The sequence below is a fragment of the Choloepus didactylus genome, chromosome 8 (assembly GCF_015220235.1).
Source record: "Choloepus didactylus isolate mChoDid1 chromosome 8, mChoDid1.pri, whole genome shotgun sequence".
NCBI classification, from domain to species: Eukaryota; Metazoa; Chordata; class Mammalia; order Pilosa; family Megalonychidae; genus Choloepus; species Choloepus didactylus.
In genome coordinates, this window is record NC_051314.1 from 25,198,216 (window position 1) to 25,215,060 (window position 16,845).

General features: G+C 41.7%; 1 protein-coding gene across 4 annotated transcripts in view; it reads left to right on the top strand.

Moving 5' to 3' along the window:
• The window catches only part of GLT8D2 (glycosyltransferase 8 domain containing 2), a 61,522-nt gene that overhangs the window by 1,980 nt on the left and 42,697 nt on the right, over positions 1–16,845 (top strand). The window contains exon 1 of one of the 4 annotated variants that reach the window (XM_037846039.1): positions 8,740–8,880. The exons of the other annotated variants lie outside the window; for them this stretch is intronic. The gene's annotated coding sequence lies outside the window, so the exon portion shown is untranslated. Of the gene's footprint in view, positions 1–8,739; positions 8,881–16,845 lie in introns of those variants that run through there. 4 annotated transcript variants of the gene reach the window in all.

A 16,845-nucleotide genomic window follows, 5' to 3' on the forward strand; every position in this document is an offset into this window, starting at 1 on the left:
AGCCACAGAAGGGGGTTTCGTGGAAGCGGAAGTGGTAATCAAAGGCAAAAGCCGTAGAGAAGTCAGATACGAAAAGGACTGAGAAGTGTCTGTTGGATTTGCAAATTAGGAGGTGATTTGTAGCCTATATTAAAATACTTTCAATGGAAAAAGAATGGGAGAGGGGAAATAAATAAATAAACTACTTTCAGTGGAGAGGGAGGGGCAAAGGGAGTGGATCACAGAATGAATAACTAGGAAGGAAATGCAGATAACCTGTAAAGTCTATTTTTTTACAGAGAGTTGGCCGTGAAAGGAAAGAGAGTAGCTGGAGGGGAGAGATGGGTACAGAGTAAGTTGTTACTTCAGGTGGATAAGACTTGAGCTTATCTCTGGATCCAGAGACAGGATCCAGTTGAAAGGAAAGACTGAAGAAGCAATAGGTAATATGTTATTTGGAAGCATTTTTTTTTTTTTGGCACAAGTAGAAGAATACCAAACCCATCATGGCTAAATGATAAGGCTCTCACCCCACAAAAGAAGAAATCTGGGGAAGGTGGTTAGTTGAGCAGCTCATTAGTGTCAAGGCTCAAGAATTTCTCTTGACTTTCCTTTGTGGTCAAAAAAAGGCTGCTGCTGACCTGGGGCTGGTGTCCTAACACAATTATGCCCAAAATCAGGAAACAGGAGGAGAGCCAGGATGGAGAAATAGAACTCTCCTCTTACAGGGAGAAAAAACATCTTGCCAAGAAGCCACGCAGCAAACTTCATTAGGTTTCATTGGCCAGAACTGGACCATCTGATATATTAAGATTACCAAATATATACAGATAGAAATGAGAAGGGACTGATTATGGTAAAATACAAACAAATAAATATAAAAGTAGGAATTAGTGGAAGAATTGAGGGACAAAAAGGTATAAAACTTACAAAGATTAAATAGCAAAATGGCCAAAGAAATTCCTGCATTATCAGTTGTTACATTACATGTAAATGGTTAAACTCTCCAGTCAAAAAGCAGAACAGATTGAAAAAAAAAACAAAAAAAAACATGACCCAACTATATACTGTTTACAAGAGACTCACCTTAAATTTAAACACATAAGTAGGTTTAAAAAAAAAAAAAAAAGATTACATTAGCATAATGACAAAAATATCAAAATAACAGTGGCTCCAAAAGCTTGTTTTTCTCATGTAAATGAACTTCGGAGATGGTAATACAATCACATGCTTTTCTGTCTCTGCATGAATTGAATAATTGATTTGCAGTAACCAGTCACCAGCAGACACTTCTGAAAGAAGTTATGTGATTGATTACTGATCGTGTTGCACATGTTATTTGCTGAGTGATTTTGTGGGTTGAAAGGCTAGCAGTAAAGTTTGTACTTATGTGGTTACTCACAATTAATATGCTATGGTAACTGAAATTTGAACTGTATTGCTGGGGGACTGGTGCTATGTAACTAAACTTTGGTGACTGAAATTTGTGCTGTGTCCATGCAAAATGAGGACTGTGCTGTGTTTATGCAATGGTTGACATTTATTAAGTAGTAGTATTTTATTTCTGTCAACATCATCTCCTCCCGAGCTACCGGTGACTGAGAAGGAGTCAGCCCTAGAGGGCCTGGTGTTGGGAGATGGCAGACAGTGCTGTGTTTGAGCTATGTGTGTTAATTGCAAGGTATCCAAGGGATACCTTAATCTCGGCTGAGGACCTAGGCCAACGGGTTATTGGCAGAGGTCTGAGAAGGGGTCTTGGTGTGTGTGGGCGGAGGGGGGGAGGTCAGCAGGTGGGCAGAACTCAACAGCAGAGAACACAGGCAAACACTATTTTTGAGGCAGGGAGGCAGATAGTTTCTGAGAGGTCTGTTCCCAGATTGCTGGGCTTCGGCCATGCGTCTTGGCTGAAGCTGGGACCCTGGCATGGAGAGAGCAGCTGGTAAGAGCAAGACAGGACTCCAGGCCAGGTAGAGCCTAAACCAATTACCAGAACAGGGAACTGGGCACAAGAGCCAAGGAAGAAAAATAGTCACGTCACGTAGGAGAGAGGCATAAAGTCTCAGGAGAAAAATGCTGCACCTTAGAGATAGCAGGAAAGAGCCAAGAGCGTCTAAATTCAGGCCAACAAGGAGTGACCCACCTAATAGTGAACCCTACTGGGTAAGAGAGAAGGAACCAAAACTGCTATAGTTCTGCTCCCTGCCCCACATGGGTAATGTTGGATCCCAGCCATGGGAGACTGAAGTGATAAATAGTGGCTTGCCAGCCTGACCCAGGGTGGTGATAATAAATTTTATCCAAGACCTATTTACAAGTAATACACGCAGCCAGGGCACACCCAGTGGGAAGAAGAAAAGATGAATGTTTGACTTTCAACTAATAAGGAATGAACATGGAGTAGTAATGACTTAAATATACATTGTGTTGATTAATAACACAAATTTAACATGCATGTGAAATACATATGCATCACATAGGATTGCATTTAGCTGCATGTAACTGGACTTAACCATATAGGGCTTTATTTCTCTCACATAGCAAGATATTCCATAGGCAGATAGTTCAGGGATGCTATCCCAGTGACATTAGGCTCTGTTCCAGTTTGCTAATGCTGCCATTTTGCAAAATACCAGAAATAGATTGGCTTTTATAAAGGGGTTTATTTGGTTTCAGAGTTGCAGTCTTAAGGCCATAAAGTGTCCAAGGTAAGGGATCAACAATATGGTACCTTCGCTGGAGAAATGCCATTGACATCCGGAAAACCTCTGTTAGCTGGAAAGGCATGTAGCTGGTGTCTGTTTGCTCTCAGGTTGTGTTTCAAAATGGCTTTTTCCCCAGGACGTTCCTCTCTAGGTGTCTGGGAGGTATTCTCTTAGTTTCTCCCAGGCAAACTCTGGAGTAGCAAAAGTCTACTTTAAATGGCCGTCTTCAAAATATCTCTCTTGGCTTCTCTCCAAAGTGTCACTTTCAGATGCTCTGAGCTCCTTCTGTCTCTGAACTCTTTTGATAGGACTCCAGTGATTTAATAAAGACCCACCCAGAATGGGTGGGACAACACCTCCATGGAAATTATCCAATCAAAGGTCTCACCCAGTTGGTTGAGTCACATCTCCATGGAAACACTCAATCAATAGGTTCCAACCTAATCAACACTAATACATCTGCCCCCACAAGACTGTATCAAAGAACATTGTGTTTTGGGGTACATAATACATAATACATCCAAACTGGCACAGGCTCCTTCTGTGTTTTTGCTCTTTGCCATCCTTAACATGTATAGGGATGCTGAATCATACAATTCCAAAGAACCCTATTTACATTTGTGCTGGGACATTTTCCATTTGCTTATACAGATCTACTGTCCTTCCTTGTTCCCACTGCTTGGTGCCCTGGGAGGCTGATCTCTATGCACTGCATCACTTCAGTTCTCTTGCCTCCTGGCTTCCAGTTGGGTTTAACCAAAGGGAGACATCACCAACAGGAAAATAAACGGTTGGAGTAATTAGCCCTCTGACCCCTTTTGTGGCCTCTGTCACAGACCAAAGCTCCTGTTTGTAGCCCTTTCCATCTAACTACCCTCTCCCAGTCTTGGTAACCACTCCCTCCACTTACCCTTCAGAGCTAGGCATGTTAATGGCTCCCTGCTATTGCTAACCCCAGGTTACTGTGCCATCTTTCAAGCACTTGCCCTAGCACTGACTACATCTTTTTAAATAGTGCCTTTTTCAAAACTTCTTACCATCGCCCCATTTGAATGAGCCATCTGTGTCCTGCCAGGACTTGACTGATTCAGTAGCACAGTCTCTATGGCCATGTGCAGCAGCCCCAGGTGGGCCTTTTATCCTCAGGGCTGCAATATGGCTATGCCACCTCCAGGCATCAAGGCTGGATTTCAGACAGGAAGAAAGGGCAAAAGGCACCAAAAAGCCAGGAAAACAGTAGCTTTCTAGGAAGCCTCAGACAGCAGATTTCTGCTCACTCGCAAGGTATCTGAGGAAGTGAGTATTTTAAACTGGGCACCTTACTGTTCCAAACAAAATCATATTTCTATTAGAAAGGAGGAAGGAGAGAAGGGTTATTAATAGACCACCAGCAGTTGTTTGCAACACCATGTAACATAATTGGACTTTGAAAAACATTACAGATAATTTAGTCTTATAGTTCCTTTCCCTGGTTCACAGCTTGGGGCTTCATCACTCAACAGTAATAATAATAACTTCCACTTATTGAGCCTTTACTGAGTGCTTTACATGCACAATGTCTTTTAACCCACACGAGTTCTATGAGGCATCTCCATTTCATCGATGAGGACACCAAAAATGAGACCTTCAGCAACTTGATAGTATTATGCCTGAGCTAACACCTAGATCTTGCCATCTCCAAAGCCCATCTTGTCACCACTGCACTTCCAGTGCCATTTATATCCTATGTCTCTTTCTGGTCTGTTTGTTTCTTTCCTAGGGAGGAATTTGTGCATACAATGTGGAGGCTTAGGTCATAGATTATAAGCCATTTACATCCTCAGAACATGACACAGCAGGAAAACAAAGGAGAAAGAAGCTTGAGCCAGAGACAGTAGGGATCAGGGAGAAGGTGTGCATAGAGAAAGGGCCAGAGAGATTTGGGTCCATGTCAAAGCTAATATAAATAGAATCAGAGTCCATGAAAACAACATAATTATTATTTCATTTTTGAGTCTCCCTCTTGGGTGCTTTGGCTGCCATACTCTATAAATCCGCTTATTCAACAGCTGTTACACTGGCCAGGCATTCTGCTAGATGAACGAGACATACAAAAAGGAAGACATAATCTTTGAAGAAAGCTGGAATGGGCAGGAACCAGCTCAGGGTGCTGTCTACCATGATGCCTTAGGACATGTCCCAGGGACTGACCTGCTGCTCCTGACACCACATAATTCTAGAAGGGCAGTGGTAACCCCTGGGCCAGGAAGTGTTGACCTTATTCTTGTTTACAGGTTTGTGGTGAGGCCTGGACCAGTAGTACATAGTGCACAGTACCCTAAGCTGCGGCTGAACTTTCTAACTTCCCACAAGTGATCAGTGTATCAAATGTATCTGTGCTGTAACTAAAGATAAATACCATTACAACTGCATCTGTTACCTAAAACATTGAGTGGAGTTTACTCTGGGATCAAAGAGAGAAGAGGGATAGTATAATGTCAAGCTTGCTCCAAAGAAAAGTGATACAGTTGCTGGATTATGTGAAGGCTTTATGATAGGAGTAAAATAATTTTATGTAAACAGTGACTCCATGCTGAAGAATGAGCAAGTGAAGAATGCAGTAATTGTGGATGCAGTTTAACCCTAAATTTGCAGCTCCAAATCCTAGTATTTGAAACATGCCTCAAGCAGGGAATTCCAGTTCTGGCTTCATCACTAACTTGCTTTGGGAACTGAGACTTTACCTTGCCCAAACCGTCAGTTTGCTCATTTGCAAACTGTGGCAAATAATATCTGTTCAATTTACCTAACAAGAATGTTCTGGGAATAAAATAAAATAAAATAAAATAGAAGATGTGGAAATGCTTTGGAAATGTTCAAAGTGCCATACAAATGGAAGATATTCAGGATACTCCCATACTTCAAGTTTAAGTTTAGAAAATCTGACTAAATCCTTTAAAGCAGCACTGCCTGATACAGTAGCCACTAGCTACATGTGGCTATTGAGTACTTAAAGTGTGATTGATGATATCATATTTTAGGAACGGGAAAACTATGGAAACAGTAAAGGTAACAGTGGTTGCCAGAGGTTCAGGAGAGGGAAGGGAGGTATGAATAGGTGAAGTGCATTGTATTTTTAGGGTGATAAACTATTCTGGATGAAACCGTAATGGTGGAAATATATCATTAAGCATTTTTCAATAACTCATAGAACTCTGTAAGACAGACTGAACCTTAATGTAAACTATGAACTATATAGTCAGTAATAATGTTCCAGTTTGCTAATGCTGCCATTATGCAAAATACCAGAAATGGATTGGCATTTATAAAGGGAGTTTATTTGGCTACAAATTTACAATTCTGTAGCCATAAAAGTGTTCAAACTAAGGCATCATCAAGAGGATACTTTCACTGAAGAATGGCCGATGGCTTCCAGAACACCTCTGTCAGCTGGGAAGGCACGTGACTGGCTTCTGCTGGTCCTGGGTTGTGTTTCAGCTCCTCTCTCAGCTCCTATGCATCCTTGGCTTAGCATCTCCAAACGTCTTTCTGTCTGCAACTCCAAGCATCTCTCAGCATCTCTGTCAGCCCCCAAGAGTCTCTCCAAAAGTCTCTCAGCTGCTCTCTGCTCCTTCAGTCTGTGAGCCCTCTTATAGGACTCCAGTGATTTAAGACTTATCCAGAATGGGCAGCGTCAAATCTCCATGGAAACATTCAATCAAGAGGTCACATCCTAATAAAAAAGATTAATAAATCTGCCCCCACAAGATTGCATTAACGAATATGGCTTTTGGAGGGAAATAATATATCCAAACCAGCACACATAATATATCAATATATTTATTAATTGTAGTAAATGCACTACACTAATGCAAGATGTTAATAATAGGGGAAACTGTAGGGAGGGTCGAAGTGGGTTGGAACTCTGTAACATCTGCTCAATTATTCTGTAAAACTAAAACAAGTCTGTTAATTATTTATTTAAAATGTGGCTATTGCCTGATCCTGGCATCAAGGGATTGAGAATGCCTTTTTGACCAAAACGGGGAAAAGAAAGGCAACAAAATAAAGTTTCAGTGACTAAGAGATTTCAAATAGAGTCAAGAGGCTGTCCTGGAGGTTACTCCTCTGCAAGCTTCAGCTAGATATCCCAAGTGGCCACAGTATGATAAGCCGAAGTCGAGAGTAGTCCCCAAAACCCTAAAGAATACCCGGGTCCCTATCTGAGACTCTATATAAACTTTCACTCACTGAGTTTATTCTTCAGACCCATAAAACCTTCAGAGAACTTCTATGCCAGCTAAGTCCCCAAACCCAGAGGCAATAGCCTCTTCAAGAACATCAACCAGATGTGTCCCCTTTTCCCATAATGTCGACACCCCCTTTCAACATGAACAAGTTAGGGTGGTCACTGCCGAGACATCCCTGAAGATAGGGAAAATGATTAAACTAGAGGAAGGGGTAGCAACAGACAAGATAGAATTTAACAAAGGATTATGAATACTGAATCTCTATATAATTTTCTTTTTCTTAGTTCCTAGGTATTAGAATAGCTAAGGAGGAAAGAACTGAAGTGGTGGACCTGTAACCCATAACATTCTTTGAAATTTGCTATATAGCTATTTGTTAAATTGTAATTTGAAAGTTATCACCTTTTTGTGTATATGATATATTTCACAATAAGGAAATAACTGAAACTGTGGTACTATAACCCATAACACTCCTGGAAATTTCCTATGTAACTACTTGTTAAATTGTACTTTGAAAGTTATCACCTTTTTGCATATATTTATATCTTACATTAAGGAAATAACTGAAACTGTGGAACTGTAACCGATAACATTCTTTGAAATTTGTTCTCTAACTACTTGTTAAATTGCTCTTGGAAAATTATTACTTCTGTGTAAATATGAAAGTTATTACTTCTATGTAAATAAAAAAGTGGCTATTGCACCTGAAGAACTGAATTTTAAATTTTACCTAATTTTAATTATTTTAACTTGAAAAACTGGCATGAATCAGTTATTGGAAAACTTTTAAGTATGTTTGAAATAACTTGGGTATATGTGTGGCTCTGCATTTTAAAGTGTACATTTTATGAAATCTAAATACAGATCAAGTGTTTCTGAAAAAAATTTAGTGTTTGAATTGAGATGCTCTGCAGGTGTAAAATACAAACCAGATTTCAAAGACATTCAAAGAATGTAAAATGTTAATTTTTATATTGATTATCTGTTGAAATGATAATATTTGGAATATATTGGGTTAAATAACATATATCATTAAAGTCAATTTTACCTCTTTGTACTTTTCTTAATATGGTGACTAACTTGCATTGTATTTGTATTGGGAGATAGTGAGCAGGTACATCTTTATTTCCATGTAGGAACTAGGGAGAAAGGCCGTTGCAAAAAATAAATTCCATGATCCCAGGCAAAATGTTGGCACCATTTCCCGGGTTTCTGAGAATCTCTGGCAGAAACACGGAACAGCACAGAGCTGGGTGGGGTTGATGTCAACCCCCTTCCAATTCTTCTTGTTCAGTCACAAAGCACAACATCTTGAAACTTTTGTCACAAACATTGCGTTGGTCGAATGGGACTATAGTTGTTTTCTGGGTTTTGATTGGAGGACGAGAGCATTTTACTGACTACATTTCAGAACAGCTAGTGGCTAAGAAGATAGTCTCAAAAATCACCATGAACTTTATTTTTTACTTCTCTTTCAAAGTTTACCGTAAACCGAACATGTGGTAGAAATTCACTCTCCACGCATTTACTTTTCTCCGGCCTTGAATCTTTTCCTCCAACACAGTGTTGTTTTTGAAAAGATTTGTACGCAGACTGCTGGACGGAGATGCGAGAGAAGCCTGGCAGATCCGAGCCGGCCTGCCCCGCACATCTGCAAGTGGTTTCGGGGCCGCTTCTCTCCGCCAGCGCAGCGCCTGGCTTCCCAGCAGCTTCGCGCAGCGGTGGAAGAAACCCGAGCCGCTCCAGAGGCAACGCAAGCAAAGGGGGGTGCGGGTGGGGAGGAACACGCTCTTGGAAACGTAATACTGGCCTTGGAGCTCTCCGGCCCTTTTGGATTTCCAGAGGGATTTTTAGAAACAGTCGAAGCAGCGTGAAGGGCAGCAGCCCCGGGCCAGCCGCGATTTGCACGCTCTGCCCTGCAGCTCTTCTGGACCGCGGAGCCCAAAGCCCAGCTCTCAGCGTTCAACCAGGTAAATAGAGACATTTATGAGCAGCGTGGCACCCTTTCCATTTTACCCTAGCCCGCCTGCAGCAGTCCTTTATTTTCCTGTGGACTCGTAAAAGTAAACCAGAGCATCAGCCTGTCCCGCACAAACTTTGCCCTCAGGAGCCCCTTGGTTGATATTTGTAGCGTTCCAGCGGAAACTTGCTGCCATCCCAGAAAATCCAGGGTGCTCAGTGTGTAAATTTTTCACATCCTGGACTGCCTTTCCAAGCCTGCATTTATCCCCTCACTTCCAACCCCCAAATCATGTGATTTACTCTTTGCTTCAGATTTTAAGCGTGGAAGTAGCAGTTAGATGTGACGTGGATAAATGCTAGCGTTTAATGCAGGTACTTTTCTGAGCCACAAATGATTTCTTGAGCTGTGATTCGTGTATTGCTCTTCTAGGGAGCTGTTCTGAGGGCCTTCATCTCTAATAAAAGAACTGGCAGCTGTGAAAATCTAAATGAGGCTTATTGCATTTACAGCCATCGTGGTGTTTGAATTGAGATGTTTTTAACATTAAAAAAACTTTTTTTATGCTCACTTTATGAGCAAGTGTAATGCATTGTATAAGCCTGACTATATGACATAAATTAGGAAGGGATAATTAACCTGAAAGGAGAGAGAGAAAGAGAGAGAAAACATGATGGATCTAAACATCTGGATATTCGGTGCAAAAAGATTAGTCTTCTAGCTGTTTGCTACTGTATAGCCAAATATCCAAAGTGATGTTTGTTCTTGCTTTTTCCTTTTCCTCCAGATGTTTTGGTGGTGTATTTCTGTACAATATCCTTTTTGTATTACATGCTAGAATTCCAGCCCTTCATCCAGTGCAGTTAGAAGTAAAGCAGTACAATGTAGTGGCTAAGAACATGGGTTGTGGGGTCAGACTCACAGGGTTGAATCTGTGCTATGCCATTTATAAGCTTTTGACTCTTGGTGAGTTAATTATCTTGTCTATGCCTCTGTTTCCTCGTCTGTAAAATGGGATTTAAACAACATAATATGGGCCTGCAAAATAGTGATGGCTCAGTGAATGTTAGTTTCTCTGGTGATGCAAAAATGATGATGAAAATGACCACACCCTGCATTTGGCAACACTCTTGCTTTTGACACACTGACAGTCTGGTCATATAATTGTTCCTCACTCACGTGTTTCTTCTCCAGGGCCCTGCTCTCTTCTTTCCTCCCTTCAAACACCTCTCTTCCTTTTTTTCTACTCTGACTCTTTATTTCTTTTCGTTCTTCTTCTTTCCTTACTGAGAGAGAGGCATGTTTACTAAGCCACAGCCCTCATGGTTTTCATTTCCAATCCCCAAGGAGTGTGATTCTAAATACTTCTTTTATTTCAGCATTTTCTGAATGATGTTCTGAATAGTCCCATGGGAAAATATGCTCTGTGAACTACATCACCCCCTTAGAGATCTCAAGGCATAATCGCATTTTAAGAATTCTGAGAATGCCTCCAGTAGAGAAATATGTTTAAAGTTGTTTAACACAGTGGTTCTCAACAATTGACCTCTGAACCCTTTTATCACATAACATGGGTTAACATTTCTCAAAACACACTTTGAGATACCCTATTCTGGTCACACCCATTTCCTTTTTGGTTCCTCTTATGGACTTTCTACTCCATACATCCCCTGCTGAACACTCAAGGGGACACCTTGACATTCCTTCCTGAATTAAGGATGTCACATTAATCATATACACTGTCTTAGTGTGCTAAGGCTGCTGTAACAAAGTACCGCAAACTGGGTGACTTAGAACAACAGAAATTTATTGTCTTATAATTCTGGAGGCTAGAAGACCAAAATCAAGCTGTAGGTAGGGCCATGCTTCCTTTAAAGTCTGTAGGGAAGTATTTGTTCCATATCTTTTCCAGCTTCCGGTATTTTCCCAACAGTCCGTGGTGTTCTCTGACTTAGTCATCACAGTTCTCACCTGTTTCTGTTTTCAAATTTCGCCTTCTTATAAAGACACCAGTCATACTGGATTAAGGGCCCGCCCGACTCCAGTCTGACCTCATTTAAACTTGCCTAATTCCATCTTTCATATGACCCTATTTCCAAATAAGGTCACATTCTGAGCTACTGGGGATTAAAACTTCAACACATCTTTTATGGGTGACACGATTCAATCCAAAACGTATGCCAGAGAGTAGAGAGCAGGGAGGAGAAAAGGTGTTTTTGTTTGTTTGTTTGTTTTGTTTTTTTTTTGTTTTTGCACAGGGCAAGATAGTAAATATTTTTGGCTTTGTGGGTCATGTGATCTTTCTTGCAACTACTCAGTATTGCTATTTTACCATGAAAATAGCCATAGACAAAACATCAAAGAATAAGCATGGCTATGTTCCAATAAAACTTTATTTGTCAAAATAGGTGATGGTCCAGGTTTGGTCTATGAGCTGTAGTTTGACCCACCCCAGTCTGGACCATTCTTGTGTAAGAATGCCTCCTTCCAGCACAAGAGAAAGCAGGATGGGTCCTACACAACCTAAAGGCTCCGTTGTCTGTCTTCCCTGATCTTGGTGGATCTTGAGTAGAGCTTTCATGCTACAGCAAAAAGTAAAAAGGCAAAAGATGCTTTGTTAGAAGCCAAATCCCTGAGTCCTTCTTTCTCTTCCAATGGACCCATGCTGTTGTCCCGTTCACAGCCCTCTTGCTTGCACAGTTTAAGATGAGAGTGCTCTGTTACATGTTTTTATCCATGTGAGAACTTTAGAACTTTGGGGTGCAAGTATTATGGTGTTAAGTTAAATCACAGAGCTTCATGTCAGTTGCTTGACACATGGTGATAATAATAATAGCGATGGAAGTGGTTTGCAGTAGTAGCTATTAAGGTGGTTAAGAATGTGAACCCAGAGCCAGACTCCTGGGGGTGAATCCTGGCTCTGTCACTCAGTTGTGTGATCCTTAGCAGGTCTGTTAACATCTCCGAGCCTCAGTTTGCTCATTGGGTTGTTGTGAACATCAAATGAATGAATATATGTAAAGATTTTAGTACAATGCCTGACACATAGAAATTGCTATGTAAGTGTTAGCTAATATTATTATATGTTATTTCATTTAATCTACAGAACAATCCCATTTTACAGTGGGGTTTTGTTAGTTGCCCAAGATCACATGGCTAATAAGTGGGGCAGAACCATGATCCAAACTCATACCTATCTAATGAAGAAGGCCCATGATTTCTCCATAAGGTACACAGCCTCCCAAATTTAAGTCATTCAGCAATACCTTTTAGCAGCACCTTCTTTTATCTTCCCTTTTGATTACCAGGTTCTTGTCTACTCCTTCCTACCTGAACCCATGCAGACATGATTAAGCAATCATGGCCTTTTTTTTTTTTTACTGAGTTTGGTGATGGCTTTAGATTCCTTCTCAATTTAGCAATCCAGAAAAGTCCCTAGCAACTGATCAGAGATGGCATGTAAAATAAGACTTAGGGGACTGTGGATTTTGGAATGTTTTTCTGAAGAGTCTTGTGCTGGTTTGAATGTATTATGTCCCCTCAAACGCCATTAACTTTGATGTAATCTTATGTGGGCAGACCTATCAGTGTTAATTAGATTGTAATTCTTTGAGTGTTTCCGTGGAGATGTGCCCCACCCAACTGTGGGTGATGACTCTGATTGGATAATTTCCATGGAGGTATTGGCCTGCCCATTCACCGTGGGTCTGAGTTAAATTACTGGAGCCATATAAGTGAGCTAACAAACAGAGGGAACTCAGTGCAGCTGTAAGTGACATTTTGAAGAGGAGCTACAGCCAAGAGGGACACTTTGAAGAATGCACAGAAGCTGAGAGAGTAGCTGCAGATGAGAGACAGTTTGAAGAAGATGGCCACTGAAAGCAGATTATTGCTCCAGAGAAGCTAAGAGAGGACAAACACCCCAAGAGCAACTAAGAGTGACATTTTTGAGGAACTGCAGCCTAGAGAGGAACATCCTGGGAGAAAGCCATTTTGAAACCAGAACTTTGGGGCAGATTCCAGCCATTTGCCTTCCCAGCTAACAGAGGTTTTCTGGACACATTGGCCATCCTCCAGTGAAGGTACCTGATTGCTGATGTGTTACCTTGGACACTTTATGGCCTTAAGACTGTAACTGCGTAACCAAATAAACCTCCTTTTATAAAAGCCAATCCCTCTCTGGTGTTTTGCATTCCGGCAGCATTAGCAAACTGGAACAAGTCCTTCTCCCTCTTGCCTTTTCTTCCTTAGCCACTACCAGGTCTCAAAGCACTCTTTCCAGGTTTGGCCTCAGGCCTGAATTCTTTGGCATCTGGTAAAACAACTGCTCTGTGAGCTGGGAAGGCACGTGGCTGGCATCTGCTCTGGAGTTTTGGTTTCAAAATGATTTTCTCCCATGATGTTCCTCTCTAGGCTGCAGCTCCTCAAAATGTCACTCTCTGTTGCTCTTGGGGCATTTGTCCTCTCTTAGCTTCTCTGTAGCAAAAGTCTTCTTTCAGTGGCCATCTTCAAACTGTCTCTCATCTGCAGCTCCTCTCTCAGCTCCTGTGCATTCTTCAAAGTGTCCCTCTTGGCTATAGCAAGCTCACTTCTTCTGTCTGAGCTTTAGATAGTGCTCTAGTAAACTAATCAAGGCCCATGCTGAATGGGTGGGGCCACACCTCCATGGAAATTATCCAATGAAAGATCTTGCCATAGATGATTGAGTCACATCTCCATGGAAACACTCAATCAAAGAATTCCAACCTAATCAACACTAATACCATTGCCCCCACAAGATTGCATCAAACAATATGGCGTTTTCTGAGGGACATAATATATACAAACTGGCACAACAACTCTCCAAGTAAGGTCTTCAGGGACCTATTTTAAACATAACAGCCTCTTCTCAGACCAGATCCCTAAGCTTTTCCTTTCTTTCCCACCCTACCTCTGTGTTCTTTCCTCCTCTTGTTGAAGCTGCCCACAGCCATTGCCTTGCCCAGGGAATTCCTCCTCCCACCCCTGGCTGGGAGGTACTCCCCACCTCCACCATTTTTTTTTTTGCTGTGCTGAAGACAAGCCTCCAGTTTCCTTAATACTTAAAGGCTTGACTGTTTATTGCTACAGGGAAACCACAACATGCAATCACACAACCTAAGAATGCAGACAAAGATGAAATGGGTATGGTTCTGGGGCTCCTTGTTGTGACTGTAACAAGTAGGACAATAGACATGAAAACCACAGCCCTCTGCTTTTATGCCTGAGGGGGCCCCCTCCTTCTGGCTTTCTAACTTAGTGAGGGGTGTGCTGACCTTTTCCTCCCTGAGATTGAAGAGCAGAACAACAAGACTTTCTTCCTCTTTCCCTTTCTTCCTCTTTCCTGTTCCTCCCTCATTCATTCAACACACATTTACTAAGCTTGTGGCAGGCACAGGCACACAGAGGTGGGTAAGCCACAATCCCTGCCCTCCACTGTCTCGTGGTCTAGGGGAGGAGATAGGTGTACCCACAATCTGAAAACAGTGGGGTGAGTGCAGGGATAGGGAGGGACATGGGGGTAGGGGAAGCAGCCATGCAGGGTAATCAGGTGTGGCTTCCTGAAGGAGGTGATGCCAGACCTGAATCTTAAAGTACGAGTGTCTTAGTTTTTTAGGGCTGCTGTAACAAATTACCAGAAACTGGGTGACTTAAAAAAGCAGAAATATCATGAAAAATAAAAAGGCAACATGGAAGGGTGGTGGTGGTGGTAGGGTGGATCAAGAGTAAAAGAAACTAAAGATATACCAACCAAATTATAAAAGACAATGTGGAATAACAGGGAAAATTTGAATATGGATTGCTTATTGTATAATGTTATTAAATTAATGTTATTTTTCTTAGGTGTGATAAGGGTACTGTAGTGATCGAGCAGGATGACCTTGTTCTTAAGACATTCATGGTGAAATATTTTGGGGTAAAGTGTGATGATGTCTACAACTTCAAAAAATAAACATTTACATATTAGAGAGCAATAAAGCAAATATAGTGACATGTTAGCAATTGGTGAATCTGGTACAGAATATAAAGGTTTTCATGTTACTATCCTTCAACTTTTCATAGATTTGAAATGTCTCAAATGAAGAGAAGAAAAGGAAAATTGAACAGAAAAATTGTGGGTACTCAGATTATATCTGTGTTTTGATTTAATTTAATATAATTATCCAATAACAAAAAAGTCACTGTAGCTGTTGTGCTAATGATGGATTGGGGAAGGCAGGAAGGCTGGGTAGGAGGTTCTTGCAGAGTCAGTGAGAGAATGAGATGAGATGGGGTAGAGAGGAGATAGATTTGAAAGACACTTAGGAGTTAAAATTAGTAGGAATCAGTGGTTGATTGAATGAAGGCTTAGGAGGGAGAAGGTGAAGAGGTTGCTCAAAGAACACAGAGAGAGGCTTCTGTAGGGGGGTTGTTGATTTCATTTATGAACATATGAAGTTTGAAATGTCTGTGCAAGATCCTGGAGGAGAGAGAGTCATATGCTCAACCCTACAGTCCATAAATATTTTTTAAGGGCTCATATTGCCAGATATTTGTCTAGGTGCTGTGTGTGTGGCAACAAACAAAACAGACACAATTCCTTGCCTTTGTGGATCTTATAATCTATAGTTGGGAGGGCAAACAATAAACCAGTAAGTCAAATAGGCAGTGTGTTGGATGGTGGTCATTGCTGAGGAGAAGAAAATCTGTGAATTATTGGGGTTAAGGGCTTTTGATAAGGATCTGAGGGAATGAGTCACTTGGCTATCTGGGAGGAGCATTCCGATTAGGGGAAACAGCAAGGGCAAAGGCCCTGAGGCAGGAATCTGTCTGGCAAGGAGGGTGATGTGATCATGTTAGATCTTGTAGAACACTGTGAGAACTTGGGCTTTTACTTTCAAAGGCACAGGAAGGCCTTGGGAAGTGGTGGTGAGTTGGACAAAGAATAACATAGTCTTACCCATTTTAACAGAATCACTCTGGCTGCTTTGTTGAAAATCAATTGAAGAGAAGTGGGGGCAGAATAATCCAGGTGAAGGATGATGACCTGGATCAGGATGGTGGCATGGACATGATGTGAAGAGGTTGAATTCTGGATGTATTGTGGAGGTAGAACTGAGAGTCCCTACATGGGGAATGAGAAGCAGAGAGGGATCACAGCTAAACCAAGTTTATTTTTGCCAGAGCAATTAGAAAAATGGAGTTGAATGTGACTATGTAGAGGAAGATTACGCAAGTGCACGTTTGGGGGAAAATGTCAGGAACTCAGTTTTGACCTGTAGATACCTTCAAGTACCTTCAAGTGGAGATGCCAAGTGGACAGTTGGATTTAGGAGTTGAGTCCATGTGAGAGGTCTGGGTTTGAGAAAGAAAATTGGGAGTTGTCCGCATACCAATATTTAAAGCCATGAGATGGGATGAGAAGGTTTCCTAAGGAGTGAGTTTACAGAGAAAAGAGAAGAAATCAAGGACTGAGTCCTGAGATATTCTGATGTTTGGAAGAGGAACCAGCAAGCGACTGAGAATGAGCAGTCAGAAAGTTGGAGGAAAGGTGGGAGAAAACCAGCAAGTGTGGAGTCCTGAAGGCCCCATGAAGGAAGCATGAGAAGGAGGAGAAAGCTGGCAGGTAGTCTGCACCTCTCCTGCACCCGGGCCTCCATCTGCCCAGGAATGAGTCCTCTGGGGGCATTTCCTCCCGTGGAGACAACATGTTAATCCAGAAGATACTCTCTCAGCCTCTGTCCCAGACATTCCAGTTTCTCTTGGCCCAGGTCTCTGGCTCTTATTCTACGTATTCTTAAATTGTCCAACAGCCAAACCCTCTGGTTCTCTGTCCTTCAGTTCCCTTATCAGTTTTCTACCTCCTTATAACTCTACCAACCCCACAAAACCAGCTTACATTCAGATTACATCTGGAGGACGAGGGAGGACATTAGGAGTTCAGTTCTACAAGCATTCTTGAGCATCTACTTTATCT